Below are 17,765 nucleotides of genomic sequence, written 5' to 3'. Positions count from 1 at the left end.
TTGCACAATATACTGGAGATCCTTGGCCTTCATCCGCAGTGGACATAAATAGGCTTAGAATGATGATATAATGATAATGATCTTGGGCATCGTCGAGGTTCACTGCGTCAACTGCCACTGACATCACATCTGCATTGTGAGACACCTGATGGCTGCCAGGGTGCTGCCTCTGCTATGCAGCAGCAGTTGCCTTATGTGCTGCATAATGCTAATCTTTTACCCTTGCATACTGTTTGATCACCATTCAAGGAGCTTGTGTGCTATGTTAACCAAGCTATCGCTGTCAATATTTCACTCTTTGGGCATGTAATTGATAGTTCTGATATAGCTAATGGTGTGTATATGATTGTAATCTATGTAATACCCTATCAAGTGGTCTGTAATTGCAATTTTCTTATATTTAAAATTCAGTGCTTTGGTCTACCTTTTTTTTGTGCATTTGACATGCTATTATTCTGAAGAGAAATTGAAACTGGGAACTGGAAGGGGAACTGTTATTCTCATATTCCTCCTATGTATCGAGTAGCATTTTCATTTTATTAGGGCACCCATCTTAGATGCTCTTTTGCTTTTCAAATTGTACTTCTGTGCAATATGTTCATTTTGTTGTTATCCTCGTGCCCCTAAGGAACACTTTTGAATAAAAAATTTTTTAGAGAGTTTAAAGGCCAGAAATTTAATCTCACGAAATCATTCAATGTTTGTTTTAGTGGGTGCCCCATGAAACCTCCCCGATATCAAATTCCAACTTTGAGGTATTTAGCGTATGTGAGCTCATCACTACCCTGACTTTGCTTCAGGCTGATCCTGAGCAAGAAGGAACGCAAGCTGAAAAAGGGCTCTGGCTTCCACCTGGACCTTCTGCTCATCTGCTACATGGAGCTGGGTTGTGCCATTATTGGTGCTCCGTGGATGTGTGCAGCCACAGTGCGTTCCGTGTCACACCTTGCCTCACTCACTGTCATGAGCCGCACCCATGCACCTGGCGAGTCGCCACACATTATTGGTGTCAAGGAGCAGCGTGTTACCAACCTTCTTGTGTCACTCCTAGTTGGTGGGTGCTACCTCACTACAATTTTTTTTTGTTACTTCCTTTATCTTAAGATCATTCCGGCTTGCAGTTGCATGCCTAAGCGTATGACATTTATACTAAATATTACGCAGGCTATCTACTCTGTTGGTGTACTCACAACTCTAAAAGGGATCATTTTGAAGTTTGAAGTTTGAAGTTTATTGTAACATCATGAAAATACAAGTGACAAGGTTCATAAGTATTACAGAAGGAGGTCCCGAAGTAAACACTGTCAGGGGGACCTCCTAGCGATTTGTATTGATTGAATACAAGGCAGGCAAGTGGCGAGCAAAAGAAAAGCATATTAGAAACACGAAATCGAAAAAACAAAAAAAAAAAAACAGGAAAGATAATTCAAAAGTATGAAATGCAACAATAGTACAGGAACCAATACAATAATACACATTACAACAAATTGACGCGAATTCTAAGTTAACAAGGCGAAAACAATCCGCACAACTCAAAAGAAAGCAAAAACGCAATTGCTATAAAATATGACAAAGAGAAATGAAAATTAAAGAAAGAAAAACAAATATGAATTAAGGAAACGAGAAAGGTAGTACCATGAAATGTTAAAGATGTTAAAATATATGTTTCTTTAAATGTGCTTTAAATGATGTTATATTGTGGCAACTTTTAATGAACGTAGGTAGTAAGTTCCAAAGGTAAATACCAGAAAACAACGCTGTCTATTTACGATAGTTTGAGTGAACCACCGGCAACAGTAAGCTATGTTGTAAGGAGAATCTGGTCAAATTTGCATTTGTTAGATAATGGGATGGAATACTGTTTAATTCAATATCATGCTGACGCGCGATATATGAGCATACCTAGTTTCAGAGATATGGAATGATGGATGGGGAGAATGCTGAGATTACTGTAGATAGGCGTAGCGGAGTCTTTCCCGTGACTAAAGGTTATAATCCTTATAGCTTTATTTTGTAAATGAGCAATGTTGGACAGATGAATCCTACAGGTGTTTCCCCAGGAAGAAGAACAGTATGTTAATAATATCTGGGGTTTAACGTCCCAAAACCACGATATGATTATGAGAGACGCCGTAGTGGAGGGCTCCGGAAATTCGACCACCTGGGGTTCTTTAACGTGCACCTAAATCTAAGTACACGGGCCTCAAACATTTTCGCCTCCATCGAAAATGCAGCGCCGCGGCCGGGATGTTAGGTGACTATGAATGAAGGCGAAGTATAATAAGCGAGGATGCGCAAAGGGAAGTATGTGCGGGTTTTAATCAGAACTCGAATTCCAAAAGAAATTTTGGACGAGATAGCGGCAATGTGCTTATCAAACTTTAGGTGGGAATCAACGGTAACACCAAGAAACGTGGTTGCGTCAGAGGAATGAATAACATGCGCATTGTGAATTTCTGTGTTTTTGCTAAAATAGAAAGAAAATCCAAAAATCTTTCTTATTAATGATGTGTTCAGCTACTTCAGAAAGAACCTGGAGCAGGGAAATCAGGCAATGGCTACTTAGATCATTAATGAGTCTGCCCTTGTATAGAAGTACAATATGTGCTATTTTCGTAAAATCTGGAAAAATACCAGTTGAAAGCATGATGGGGGACATCAGTTAATGGTGAAATAATGAGTGCTGCAGCAGCTTTAATTGGTAAAATGCTGACGTTAAACCCCAGATATTATTATAATTGGTAAAATGCTAGTGTCATCGTAACCATATGTAATGTGTCGTGTCGTCGTTAATACATAGTACTGCTAAATGTCTGCTCAGATGCTCCATAATAGAATTTGAAGCACAAAAGCTGATGCGTTAAAGAACCCCAGTTGGTCGAAATTTCTGCGGCCCTCCACTACGGCGTCTCTCATATCATATCGTGGTTTTGGGACGTTAAACCCCAACAATTATTATATTACAAAAGTAGATGCTTAAAGAGGAAAGCGAGGTTTTATGTCGCTGCTGTCCCACATCTCTCTTTGTGCCAGCTTGCTGTTTGAAGTCACTTGAGGTAAATGAAAGCACTATTGGCCATATTATTTGGACAGCAGTTCACCACAGAATGATGTGTATGAATAATGAGTCGGAATAAGATGACTGCTCTTGAAATTGGCAAGAAGCATGAGCTGTCTGGGGCTAATTAAAGTTTGTTTTCGCTCAGTGGTTTTTGTGCATGAACTTTGCAGCTCCAGCAATCTTTTACCGCTTTACACCGAAAGTTCAATACTGTTCTGCTACTATTTTTAAATCTCAGGGCCATCAACAAGGTAATTAAGTCATTATCCACATCTGTACTGATGCTTTGACATAAAGCATGCAGAATTTTCTGCACCATTTGCAGACACCAAAGACGCATACTTGTAGTCGGCAAATTTTCTCCTTTAACAACACATTCAGATAATCACAAACTCCATACTTGGGTTCGAGCAGTACGGCTCACCACTTTGAATCATCGTAAAACTTCATGCCACTGACTTCATCCTTTGGGGCTTGATGTAGTTCTCTGGCCACCTCCCTCTCGATAGTGCTTATCTGGAATGCTGTTTCTCCATCTCCGAAATATGTAATGTTACCCTTTCTCTGCTGCTGCCCACACATCCATGAATGTTATAGATACTGGTTAGTTTCGTGGCAGATTTCCTCCAATTTTAGTCACTCAGCCTAGTGATTTCAGGAAGATAGTTGCAAGTTTATGATATAAAGGTATCGCATAGCACTGTTCGGAAGAAAGAACTACCGACACAGCACCTGTGCAGGGCTGGGCAAAGATACTTTGAAATTGTATCACGATACGATACAAGATACTCGGGCAAGAAGTATTTGAGATAGAGATACAATATGCTTCCAAAATTATTGTATCCGATACAATACTTGCCAATTGTATCTTAAGATACTTTGATACATTTGCAAATTTGCTATATAGATGTATATAATGAAGCAGCAAAGGCCTGTGTACAAAAGTGTTTACTTGGAAATTTCTTCAGTGTGACCAACTTTGTTTAATCTTTAACGAAATACCTGTTTGTATCACAAGATTTCTGTCGTTCTTGCTCAAGGTATATTAGTTTCATTCTGAAACGACTTATTGGGATTTGTTTGGCTGCTTAACATGACAGCTCTTTAACCGCCGCGCTCTTAGTGGTTTCTGCTTGACACTTTTGTAATTGATGGGTGTCCCTGCTCCACTTGGCAGCCAGCTAGCGGATTGCCATGTACTTGCAAGAACGTCATTAAGAAGCCTCCACACGATGGCGCAAATACCATTGTACCTAGAGCAGCGGCCGCTCATTTCGCCACGGTCCATGTGCCGGTTTTTCGCTGGAAGCACATTTGAGAGCACTGCCGTACAGTAGGGCACAAAGGCAGTAATGTGGTCATATTGCTCGGGCTTTCATTAAACACTGTAAAAAATTATGAAGTAGCATGTACGTTTCCACAAAAAATTAGACCGGTCGTTTCGGAATGTCCCTACAACACAACGAAACGCACTTGGCCCTAATATAACAAATGTTGCATAATTTATCTTAGTTAATTAACAAATTAAGCACTATATAAAAATACCCTAACTAGAGCCACATGACAGCAAACCATGTGATTAGTCTTATTCAGTTGAGGTTAACCACTATTTTGCAAATATTTGGTTCCATTTACATGAAACACCCTCTATACACCCGATACAGGCGGCAGGCACCCTTAACAGCTATGACAATAGAGCATGATGTATCGTCAACTCGCATGTTAAGGTCAGACAATAGAAAACTCAGTGCTAATGGAAAATAGCACAAAACGGCTCGTGGGGACACAAATGGAAAAACGGAGTACTTGGTATTATGTTTTTTAAATCCCCTTCCTAACATATTTAAGATTTCTTCTTATACTATCCAATAGTATAATGCAAACTCAATTTCGCCATTTTGCTAATTGTGAGCAGAATTTTTGTAACTGTATACTCTAGGTACGCTCAGATTATTTGACATTTGTCCTTAACATCGCCATGACGTAAAAGTAAACTCACATGGAATGTAGATTGTAAACAGTAGCAATGATGCAGACAGTTAAAAATAAGAATAAAGCAGAGAACGTGTTTTAGCAGCAGGTTACAAAAGAAATCATACAATAAACAAACAGGCAAAAACTATGCAGAGGACTAGGTGGGATGCAAACGAAGGATAGCAACGAAAGCACTTGTGCTAACAATCAATTATCATTAAAAGAACTTCTTGAATAATTTAGCAGAAAGAACAAAGATACAGTACGTCAAAATATTTTCTGTTACATAAGTGCTTGTTCTATTGCATCTAGCATCGGCACCGTTGATGAACGGTTGTTAGAATCTCATTTGCATGTAAGTCAATCTCAAGAAGCGTACAGTGGGGGCTAGTTGGTAAGACATGGAAAGCATAAAACTGCGCCTACATACAGGACACAAGAAGAAAGAAGTTGACGGGACCAGCACAGACTAACAACTGATTTATTTGGATGATGCCTCTCTCACACAACAGCAAAGCGCATGCGCACCATCAAACATAACCGTACATCTTGTATGACAACTTAACAACCAAGAAATTCAACTTCTTTCGTGTATAGGTGTAACGAAGCTTCACTGATACACTTATCAGGTCCGTATCGTATAATACGCAAGGCTTCGAATATTTCCCGTGCCTTTCTGTCTGGTCCCGTCCGCTGGTCCCGTCCACTTCTTTCTTGTGTCCTGTATGTAGGCGCAGTTTTATGTTTTCCAAGTCAATCTCATCGTGTGTAAATCAAGCTTACATCCACAATATCTCTCAATTGCTGATGTGTGAAAGCCGTGAGACGCAAAGCAGCCCCATTCTTGTATTCTTGAGACTTAGCAACGATGCACCACGCAAGACAAACTTCGATAACGACAGTATAGCGGCATCAGAATTTGTGCGAAAGACGCCGCACGCATTGGAGTGCGCAGCACAGCACAGTGGCTATGAACTGTCATGGCACCAACACAACTAAAAAGAAAGAAAACATCAGGAAAACAAAAGGTAGGCTGGGCATAGACGTTCGCGCACTTGTTTTTGTCGAATGGCTCGAGCTCCACCAATAGGGACGCGTACACCTCATCGCCTGTGCTCACTAAAAGATTTTCACTGTCGTTAGTTTTATTCAGGTGACTTAATGGCAGCAATATCAGCTTGAGAACCGTAATTCAGGTCGACGTTATTGTTCGCACGGTGGTGTTTCTAAGCAGTATCTCGTGTTTTAAGATACACTATACATTGAATGTATCGGAAATACAGATACGAATACTTGTTTTCCGAGACGTATCGCGATACACATCAAGATACCCAAGGAGTATCTTAAGATACATGTATGTTCGATACTGCGCAGCACTGCACCTGTGTTTATAGTTCTTTCTCAATACTATAGTACACTCATTTACTCACTTCCACGCTTGTGTTGTCAATATGTTTGTCAACAATATATGCGAAAGTTGCCTGTTTTCAGTTTTTTTGCACCGGCTTATGAAGATGAGTTAGATGCCAAGTGCGGACATTCTTCAAGACCTCCCACATTGTTTTGAGTTCATTCTCTGGAACTTTTTAGCAAAGTGGTAAGGGCAGGTAATGATGGCAAATGTTGTTAGTGAATATTAAAGAATGCCAGGTAGTCAAAATTCACTAGATTTCTTCAGCATGGCATCCCTCTCATCTGACATGGCATCTTTGAGACATGAAATCTTATCATACCTGCCAACCTAGGGCCTGCCAAAATCGGGAGACTCGCCGCGGGGAAGGGGAGGGGGTCAGAAAAAAAATTGTTCCGGCCGACACCTGTGATCGGTCAACAAAACTACCTTTACCTCAAATGGTCACTTCAAAGGGGCTCTGAAACACTTTTTGAACATACTCGAAAATCACTGCATATCAGTAGTCTAAGCTCTTGTGAATATGTGCAACAAATATAGCACTGCACAGTGCACGGAATTCGCACTTTCATTTCACGGACAGCCGAAAATGGCTCGCTCTCCTCTTGGCAAACTGAAATGGACACTGCCAATGGCTGGTTTCACGATTGCGAATGCATCCTCGGTAATGTTTATATTGGTAGTTTTGAGCTCCATAAACAACAGACATAAATTTATCTCATTTCGGAAACACTGATGTTAGCCCTCTTACTAGTACTTCCAGTCTCGATCAATGGTCGTCAACTTATTTTGTTTCCTCCCTTGTTCATATGAGGTGGCATGCGCCTTGGTGAAGCCCATGCTATTTCGAACTATATGGACCTGAGTGGGTCGCTTGCCTCACACTGAACACACTACCACAGTATTTACCGATTCATATCGTCAGTTCCAAATCCACTGGCACGCTGGCCAGTGCACTTTCTCTTTTACGTGCCTCACAAGCTAGACGCCTTGGCAGACATCGCTCGGTGCTTAGCTAATTGAAACTGCTTCAAAATGCGCTATCTGCGATTCGCTACTATCAGTCAGTCAACCTGATGCAGTACAACACCGGTGAGCACCAGGTACTCGCAGAGCTTGGCTATGCTTTAGATCAACCGTAGCATGGTAGCGCGAGAAGCGCTGTGTGCTGCATAGTTACCGGGGGCTTTACAGGGTGCCGCGTCGGTGCTCTTGCGATCATACCGGTACTGTAGTTTTTTTTTTCTAAATTTGGTTGAGACAGTTTACCGGGAGATTTATGGCCGCGATCGTACAATCGGGAGGACAGGTCAGAAATCTGGAGTCTTCCGGGCTAATCGAGAGAGTTGGCAGGTCTACGTTATTGTAATTTCGTCACTGCTTCTAATGTGGCTATGACTTTTGTGTGCGTGCATTCTGTGTGAAGGGCATGATGAGTTGCCATTTTTACATTCTCTCTTGTTTTTCATTGCAGGGTTGTCAGTCTTCATGAGCCCTTTGTTGCGAGAAGTTCCTGTTGCTGTGCTGTTTGGAGTTTTCCTCTACATGGGGATAACTTCTATGATTGGAATACAACTATTTGAGCGAATAATTCTTTCTTCAAGCCAACGAAACACTTCCCAAGTGTGCCTTATGCTCAAAAGGTACACCATTGCTTACCATCACTGTCTGAGCAAGTATTTATGTTTTTTTTTCCTTGCCAGGTGAAAGCTACCAAGATGCATCTTTACACTCTTCTGCAAGTGGTCTGCCTTATTGTACTTTGGGCAGTCAAGTCATCTTCGCTAGCCTTGGCTTTCCCTTTTGTGCTGCTTATGATTCCACTGCGGCTTCAGCTGAAGTACATTTTCACAGAAAAGGAGCTGCAGTGTGTGAGTTGAATTTTATCCTAGAGGGTGTTTTTTTTAATACTATACAGATTTTATGACAGCAAGGTACCTGCCTTCGTTGCACACAGACTTTACGTGAATGCGGAAATACCTTGCTGCTGCTAAAGTAACAGTCAAATGACTAATTAACCCTTAAGGGCTCATTTAACAAAAAAAATATGTTCCAAAATTGCCAATTTTTTATGATGCGAAATGCTTCAGTAATGTGTTCAAAACAAAAAAAATTTGCGAAAACTTTTTTCGGCAGATAATAATGTTTTATTGGCCATTCTTCGCTCCATCATGTATTACTCTATAATACATGGGGCATTTGAGTTGTATTCTGCAAAAAATTTCTGCAACTCTAGAAAGTAAAGGTTGGAATTGAATTGCCGCGCACAAAATGCACTATTCCTTGATAGTTCACTTAGTGTGATAGCGTTCGAAGCACGGCACTGCGCAGAGAGCCTTCTCGCACCACCTGCACCAGATCCTGGTTTCCTTGCGGATGGTTTTGCCATTTCCGTCAACATGTGGCCATGTTTGTTTAAAAACGCGCAGGAAACACAACGCGCGCATTCCGCCAACTGTTGCGCAAACGCTCATTCAAAAAGCGCCAATGACGGAACCCGTGCTGCCATCTGTGTTGTAAATAGAAATGCACCATTTGAGGAGCTGGGCTCGTCAAAAGCCTCTTGGAACATTGCGAAAGACCCATGACGACCACAGGTCGTCATAAGCAAAAAAGTGACGACTGCTCACGACGAGCTTAGGTTGTCATAAGCCCTTAAGGGGTTAAGGAAAGCTTGTTGTTAGTTAATTTTTAATTATTAATTTGAGGGCAGTTGTTTATATGGAAAAGTTGTAGGGTGTCATAATATGTATATGGCATACTTAATTTCTTAGAAATCCAAGAAAATTGCATACAAATTGACGTATTAATTATCGATTCATGACCCCGATATCGAAACCGAGACGCCAGGTGCGCAGGAAAAGTGGTTGCTGTGTTGCATCAGGCCGAAACTCCCCGTGATGAAATGACAAAATTTGAATGAAGGCGTATATGTTGAGTGTTTCAGTCACAGGGTCACGGGCTATTGTTTAAAATGTGTGTTCCATTACTGTATTGACACAAATTTTCTGGAGTAATAAAACTGGGCAGATGATGATTCAATTCCTATACTTTCCCTCAAAATTTACCCAAACACCAACATTTATTGTCAAAGCAGTAGTCATTCGAAGCAAAAACCAATAATGTTTTTGAAGATAACACTTGCTTTTTTTTTTCCTTGCCTGTTTTTATAGAAGTAAGTGAAATTCAAACCATTTTGAGCCCTATGCATAAAGAGTCATGCATAAAAAAAAATTAACTAAATTGAGTGATGAAGCAAGTCAATTTATTATGTGGAACCAGCTAGCGGTTCATGACAGTAATACAGGAGACACTGACAAGAACATAAGAGCAATGGGGGGGGGGGGGGTTGTTGTTATGCCTTTTGTCTGTTGCACACAGCAGCTTCACAGTACGTGCAGACCACTTATAACGTAACCGCATATAATGCAGGACCGGTTATAATGCGGTCTTTTTCGACTCCCGTTTACCCTCCCATAGAACCGCATGTATACGCATACCGCTTATTGTGCAGTCCCCCAAGATGAAATACCGTTTATAATGCGGTTGCGGGAAGATATTTCTGACAAACGCGGTAGCGAGTGCAGTTCTCAAAGGAGGTACGCCGCTGGGGAGGGAGCGACGAGGTCGTTACGAAGGGCGAGGGCACGCACAGTGAACGAACGAGGGGCGGAGGGAGGAAAAAGACCGCGGCAGCGCTGTGCGGGCTCGCCGAGTGTGGAAGGGTGGTGGTTGCCTAGGCGACGGAGTAGCTTTGCACCGGCGGCGGCAAGGCTCCGCGGCCGCTTGCCGGCAGCGCGTTCCGCGTGGAACGAACGATCGCGTCCTCATCATGTGCGCTTTAAAGTACGTTTCCTGTCGGGAAAAGCGTCGTCGTTATCACACTTGCTACAGATATCGCGTTTGCTACCTCGTCCGCAAATTGAAAAGTTTTGCGGCTTCATTACGCGAGCTTTCGCCTTTTCTGCCAGTGCGCCGCGAACACAAACTTCGTATCACGCGCGCTGTTCTTGGGTTAGTGCTTGAGTGCGATCTTTTCGACGTCCGACCTTCATGTTGTCTTGGACAAACTTCCCGCGACAACATGCTAAACCGCAGGCTAGGCCTAATCAGCGTTGGTTGCTTTTCGGTAGCGGTCGCGGGCGATAAAAGTTGCGGTTTGGTGCGGAATTAACGAAACTTTTTTGCGATGGCTGCACTTGAAGGGAAGGGAATCATATCGCTAATGAAAACGAGGGCATGGTTGGCACAAGCAACTCTCGAATGGTGGTTCGGATTCGATTGCAATGTCTTTGGACATCGCGTGCGCCCGTGAAATCGAATGATCGGTACCGCGCTCAGCACGTGAAATTTCGGTCGCGATTCGACATGGTTTCTGTGTAATGCGCATACCTCGAGGTGGCCTGAAACGTAGTCGGCGAATTTCCACGGTGGCACTTTGTTTTGGTTGCTTTTTTCCCCCGTGTTCATTTCGTTGGCAATGCGGGTCTTTGGCGGTTAATTTTTGAGCATTCGGAGATTTAAGTGGTTGTAAGCGCCCCAAATCGCATATGTCGATTATCGGACACGCGAGGCTACATGCTCAACACGTTTTGCGCAAGCGCAGCCTTTGAAGAAGGTTGTTTTGGTTATAGTGCGGTACCGCTTATAGTGCGGATATTCGCGACTCCGGCGACTTACGTTATAAGCGGTCTATACTATCTTGCAAAGTAAATGTAGTATAGACTGAAATACAAACAATAGCTGATAGGCAGCGTGCAGTCAACATGGTACATTTTTGCAGTGTTTTTAACACATTGGTGCGCTGCACCTTGAATAGTGTCTCACATAGAGATCCTACTTGCAAATGATGCTTCGGTTCTTTGTGCCACTTCCTTAGACCTTTGGCATTTACTTGTCACTGCTGCCACTAAGGAAGGAGAGACCCTTTTTTGCTATCGTTTTTACATTGTTATCATATGCTCTAAGCAGATGCCTCAATACAGTTTGTTTTTTGTTGGTAGTGAATTTGCGTAGCTTAGCCGAGGCTTATGCGATAATGGATGCAGCCTTACAGTATGCGAAAAACTGAAGTGTGAAGACACACATGCACGCACGCGCACACACACACACACACACACACACACACAAATGCACTAGAATATTATTGACTGCCTCAACACATTTTATAATAATTTGCTTGAATCGCCACATCTGATGCACTTTTTTTTTTTTTTTTCAGCTGGACGGGATGATGATGTGACTTACAGTCTGATGAGGAAGATGATCCAGACTTTTATCAGCAGACATTGCTACCTAGTTAATGCTATTCTTTTTTTTTTTCTTCACTCAGCCTTTTTACTGTTTTAGTTATTCGCATGTCATGCGCCATCTTTTCATAGCCTTGTACATAAACACATGGAGTTGCTGTCAACGAACCCATGTACCATAGCTCAAAGAGCCTACGATCTGATCAGTGTTCCAAGAACTCTCCTATGATAATACCTTCTGTTGTCACCTGTTGAGTGTTGATATGCCATACTTATGCAGAGGCCTGTTACTTTTTCTGTTTTCACATTTTGTGTAGTCTCAATTTTGTTGATTGCTGATGTAGTGCTGTGGAATCTAATCAAAGTGCCATGGTGTCTAGAATTTAGTCCATTGCCTGGTGGGAAGCAGCTGCTTCCTGTGCTTTGATCTATATATACACACCACATTTCATATATTGTCATGTGGAAAAATCCTGGTGGTGATAATTGTCACAGCACTTAACGATATATACATACATATAAATATATATATATATACATACATAGCATACTGTTGCCCTGTGTTGGAAGTTTAGTATATACAATGGTAGTGTTTAATCATCACCTGAACATGTTGTAGAAGCTCGCTTGCTTGTTCATGATGCAGAGGCCTTTTATCAGTTTTCCTGTAACTGTACCTGTGAAACCTGTTGCAATGAACTTGTTCTGCCTTTTTGTGATCAAGCATGGAAAAAGAAAATGGCTGATGAAGTTTTGTTCAGCATGTTGTCCACTGATTCAATGTACATGAGAACATTATATATAAATACACACACTTACACTAACTTCGTAACAATGTGATATCCTTTTGAAATATAGCTTCAGTGGTCCAAAATGCTGGTCTTGGTGGTAGACTTATGTTCAAGTGTGCCCACAGGCACAGTTAGTGTCCACCAAGTTTTATGATGCATGGAGCATTTGCAGGGTCTCAACAGAATAAAGCAGCACTGTCAACGATGGTGCTAGTGGTGCTGTTAAAGCCGATGTTGGCCACCAAAACTGCTCATGCAAACACCTTTTGTAGCTGTCACTTCAGGGGGCTTCTTTCCCTCAACAGTGGCAGGCCAAGTTCTTAAAATCATTGAAATGCACAACTGTGAGCAGTGGACAACTTGAGTTGAAGCTGCCATGTTCTTAAAAGATTGGACTGCTCTTGCTACAATGTGGATAAAAGTGTTTATTATGAGGAGTCATTACCCTTCAACGTGTGCAACAAGGACAAGCTATGGTATGCAAGCACATATGGCACAGCTCATGTTTGAAAGCATTTATTTCAAGTCACGCATCAAGTGCATTATTATTAGGAAGTAGAAACAGCAAACAACAATTTTTTTTGTTTAAAGTGGTGACAGTGTACACTGCCTTCACCACCTATATAATTTAAGCATTTGATGTACCTTACAGAAGGGGTTTTGCTTTTCTGGAACATTATTCCTTGTTGCTCGATCCGTTTACTGCCATTGCTGTTTTGCAATGCACCTGTATAGCTCTCCCGCTTCAGATCAATATGTTTTCCTATTATACATTATGCCTGGTGGATGTTCGTGAAAGCTGGCACTGCTGTACTTATGCAGTGCAACACTTTGCTACATCATAAATGCAATGTTGATATTTAACTATTTTTGCATTGTTTTAATAAATATATGACATTACATTGGTTTTCCCTAACTCATTCATTCCGTGTGCCTTTCGACATTTGCTCTAAACATTTCAGACAGACCTCAGCTGTATGAATAATGCCAAGCTTTTCAGCTTTAAAAAGCTACTGACTAGGTATGAATTCCCAATCACTACAATGCAGGCACATACTACTAATGCTCTTGATACCAATTTTCATAACGTGCACCAATTAGCCCAGTACTGCACAGCCAAAATTTGAGCACACTGTTCTACCGAATAGGTCCTTCCCTTCTACCTACTAGATGGCTACTCTGGAATGTGCATGGGATAAGCTGGGCTTAAGGGGATTGCTACTCATTTCCATGGTTATGTATCCCCCAGCCATGGAGCAACAGACATTTAGGAGCAGACGGCGGAACATGGGAGAGGCCTTTGCCCTGCAGTGGGCGTAGACAGGCTGATGATGATGATGACTTGGCTATTTGCAGTGACCAGGTAAAATCCTATCATCAGGTGGCCAACAAGAAAATTTCTGCCGTTTTGGTTGCCAAGGAAACCCCTTGCATGAGTTCCTCCGGTTTGGCTGCTGCCATGGTGGGAGCCAATCCACATTTTATTGTTGTGCTCCAGCTACCATAAGGCGCCACCACTGCGTGTGCCTCTGTCGGCACATACCATTTTTGTTATATATGCTCACCTGTGCTGATGGGAGTTTCACCATGTATATATTCTCACTCCATACCCTCCCTCTCCAAAAGAAAAATTAACATAACTTGCACTGGAGGCAGCAGAGCTGACAGGCATCTATGTAGTCCTGGCTTTGCTGTTTTGCAAATTTTCTTTCATTTTCTCTGTCCTTTGTCTTAATGTTTATTTCTATTTATTTTTCTCCATCTTTCTTCCTCTTTCATCCCTTTCTGTCTATCACTTGCTTCCTCCTTTTCTCTATCTCTTTCTACATTTCTCTTTCTCATTCTATGCTATGCTTTACTCTCCCCTCCTCCTTTCCCTTTCGACCCCCTTGTTACACTATGCTCTGCTTCTGTGCCCGGATAGCAGAGTGGTTAGGACGCTCACCTTTGGATCGAGGGTGTGCGGTTCGAATCGCACCTGGTGAAGAATTTTTCTTCGCCAAGAATCTTTTTTATATATCTTTCTTTCTGCACACGTGTTCTGGGAGCTAAGTCGAAGAGAACGAGGATGTAGAGAGCGTACGCCGGTTCATGGTGATGATCATTTCAGTTTCTGACAGACAAATTACAGCGAGCTTAAACAGCTTCGCTGTTAATAAAAACAATGATCAGTCTGTGCAGCAGATGGCTCACTGCACAACTTTCAACATCAACAACATGGTTCACGGCCCTAGCCCTCATACTGGCATGTTCACTGATCGCCAGCCAGAATTACTGAGATGTCATGAGGGTAACTTGCAAACATTCAGGTCACCTAGACACCTCTCTAAATGTAGCTTACTCGCCAGATAGCTAGTAGTACTATTACAACTAAAATGTGTTGTACTATGTGAAAATACAGCCAATGAGACGGTGGGAGCGAATTGTACAATTTATGCATTTCACCCACCGAAGTACCAAAACAGGGGCATCACTGGCGTTTGCACCAGTGATGGGAAATCTGGAGTCTGTACTGCTGCATCCTTCAAGAAATGTGTACAGTGAATAAGAAAAAAAAAGTTCACAATGGCAAGCCTTTTTGCAACATTGTTTGACATTCCTGAGCAGCCATATAAAATACTTCTAGCAGCAATATCATTGCATTGTAAGAAGGTGCACTGTGCAAGAAAGACAAGTTCACAGCAACGATGGCCCCTTTTCAAAAATGCACATTATTCTTGCTTTCTTTTATTGTTTCTTTTCTTGTGCTGCAAAACCGCTACACCATCTCCCAGAAACTTTTTGACCAATGGCTTTGAATGGCTTGGTGCCACAAGGGAAGAGATTCAGCGACTCAACAGCATAACTAACTGCTTTTCCCAGGATAATGCGACAGACCAGCCAAGCAACAGTGGCAATTCATTGGGGGAAGGGTGCCCATAGTTTGGTGAAGACATTCCCATTTGTTTTCCCCACTGGTGAATAGAACTTTTTCATCACACTGCATATTCCGAGAGGGTACTGTAGTGTGGAAATGTGTCCTTGATGCCAAGCAGATGCTTCAGAGATGCTGGGGCGCTGCCATTGGAGACTTTGCAGATGCTTCTTCACGAACTCCTGGAAATTTCACACATTATCATACAAAATGTCTTCACATACTGTCATGGAATAATATGATTTTAAATAGAAATTAAACAGTAAAACACCACTGCAGAAAACTCGCTCTGAAATTCACTAATTCACCTAGATTGGCAATAACAGCTGTAGCATATACGGTAGTCATGAGCCTTCTCTTCTACATGATTAATTAGAAATTTTGTTAAAAAAGTGGCTAGCAATTTTATATAGTATAAAAAAAGGTACATTTTAATCGACACCAGAGGAAAACACAAGTGTGCCTAGTTTTTCTTCTTGCCTAGTTAACAGAATTTCATTATGTATTTTAAAAAAGCAAAATGTGTCCCTGCTTCTCCTAAAAAAAAAAAAAAAAGTGCGACATATCGTCGCACATGTCCCTCAATGCCACGAGGTTTTGCTCCTTATGCAAGGATGTCTCGTATTACTGCATTACTTGCTGTGTGACTGCAGTCCTTACCAGGACAGTGAGTCGTGTAGTAAAGCAGCATGCCTACCAACCACGAAAACCACAAATTATTAGGGAATTTGTGTTTCTATCCTGAAAAATTAGCTAGAATTTTATTTCAAGAAAACAACATTCATGATAGTACTGGAACATGTGCATTCTTTCCCTTCATTGTCAAGTAGCAGCGCCTCCACCAATAACGCTATGCAAGTCAACAAGAGAAAGCACTAAAAATGCAGTTTATACAAGAGCCTCCCGTTGTGTAATTTTGCTGTTCAGGCAAAGTGGCAAAAAGTGTCGCGCACTTGAATTTTTTCATGCTAAGTTTCAGTGCTGTAATGCATCTCTCTTATCCTCGTATTAAGAAATTGATGCTATTGTGCAAATGAGCACAATAACACCAACTAAAGTACTATTTCCCTATCTGGGAAATAGTACTTTTCCAAAAGAGGAAGACATCAGGTAAATGCATACTTTATGCTTGGAACTTGCAACCAAAAATGTGTTCTCAAATGCTTAAAGGTACACTAAAGAGGCAAATGATTTTATCCGCATTAGCACATTATCCTGCTACAACACCAAAAATGCCTCTCTTCTCACAAGATGATGTTTAGAGAAGCAGAAAAGGTGCAAAAGGCAAAAACTGGTGGCAAGATTACCTCGAAGTTTCTGCACCAGCTCACTATTGCGTCACAAATCTTAATTATGTATGCTAGGGCCGACGTCATTCTTTAACAGTTAACACCATTTTACAGGAGCCAGACACTCAACATAGCAACTATCAGTAACATTTGCTGAGCCAATGTGCCCAAAATACTTTCAATCTGTGACGCCAAATGACGTACTGGTGATGATGTTCTGGCACAAATATCGCTATACGGGATGGTCTCAATGCATTGATGCGTTTTGTTGAAGCGGAGTGCTACTCTAAGCTCGTTCTTCGCACAGACTTCACGGTAGCAATTCGGCACATCTGCCATGTAGCCGATCGACGATGTTTTCAGATGCCATCCATCAGCTGGCAAAAAATATCAGCGCAACGATATGTATCGAATGGGCTCCACGAGCGGCGGCGTCTGGCCAGCTAGAGGGGATTCTGCTAGTCTCTCGCCTATCATATTTTACCCGTTGCCACAATTCCCGAAGATAACTGTGGAAGACTGCTGTGCCAAAAGAAATGCCTCTGATGCACCACACAAGCACTTATACCACCACGTGGTTCCAATCTCCCAGGTGGCCTTACTCGCTTAGAGGAAGTGGCACTTCTGAGACTTTGCGTTGGGGTTGCACTTACACTGGCAGCGACCGCCCACTGGCTGCAACACTACCGCGCAGCGTACGGAACCACGCGCCTTTTGTGACACTTCTATAACTGAAGTGGACTTGACATACTTGCTGTGGTTGTGCCCCAGCCTAGAGCCAGCACACCTTCGCTACCTCAGAGCAACCAGTCATCGTCCCAGTCGCACTCCAGACTTACAAGGGTAGATACAAGGACCATTCCTACGATCCTTAATAGACTTTACGCACGAGTTTAACTTGTTTGTTGACGTGTGACGTACCTCTCGTGATAATCGCGTAAATATGTTATTCCTAAGGGCAGATTTGATTTTAAAAAAAAATGGAACATTGACAATAATTTTCTAATAATAAACCTACAGTGACTAAATTAACTACCTATAACGTTATAAATTCAGCCTATATTGGGAAATAGATT

General features: G+C 42.0%; 1 protein-coding gene and 1 pseudogene across 1 annotated transcript in view; one reads left to right on the top strand and one right to left on the bottom strand.

Annotated features, from left to right (window-relative positions):
• Nucleotides 1–8,326, top strand: part of LOC119377493 (anion exchange protein 2-like) — a 49,828-nt pseudogene extending 41,502 nt beyond the window's left edge.
• A 6,873-nt stretch (nucleotides 8,327–15,199) lies between these two features.
• The window catches only part of LOC119377492 (Golgi reassembly-stacking protein 2-like), a 44,958-nt gene continuing 42,392 nt past the window's right edge, over nucleotides 15,200–17,765 (bottom strand). The window contains 1 exon segment of the mRNA XM_037646928.2: nucleotides 15,200–15,582. The gene's annotated coding sequence lies outside the window, so the exon portion shown is untranslated.

This window comes from Rhipicephalus sanguineus, unplaced genomic scaffold, assembly GCF_013339695.2.
Source record: "Rhipicephalus sanguineus isolate Rsan-2018 unplaced genomic scaffold, BIME_Rsan_1.4 Seq480, whole genome shotgun sequence".
Taxonomy (NCBI): domain Eukaryota; kingdom Metazoa; phylum Arthropoda; class Arachnida; order Ixodida; family Ixodidae; genus Rhipicephalus; species Rhipicephalus sanguineus.
Note: the sequence above shows the minus strand (reverse complement) of the source record. Positions and strands in the feature narration are given on the sequence as shown.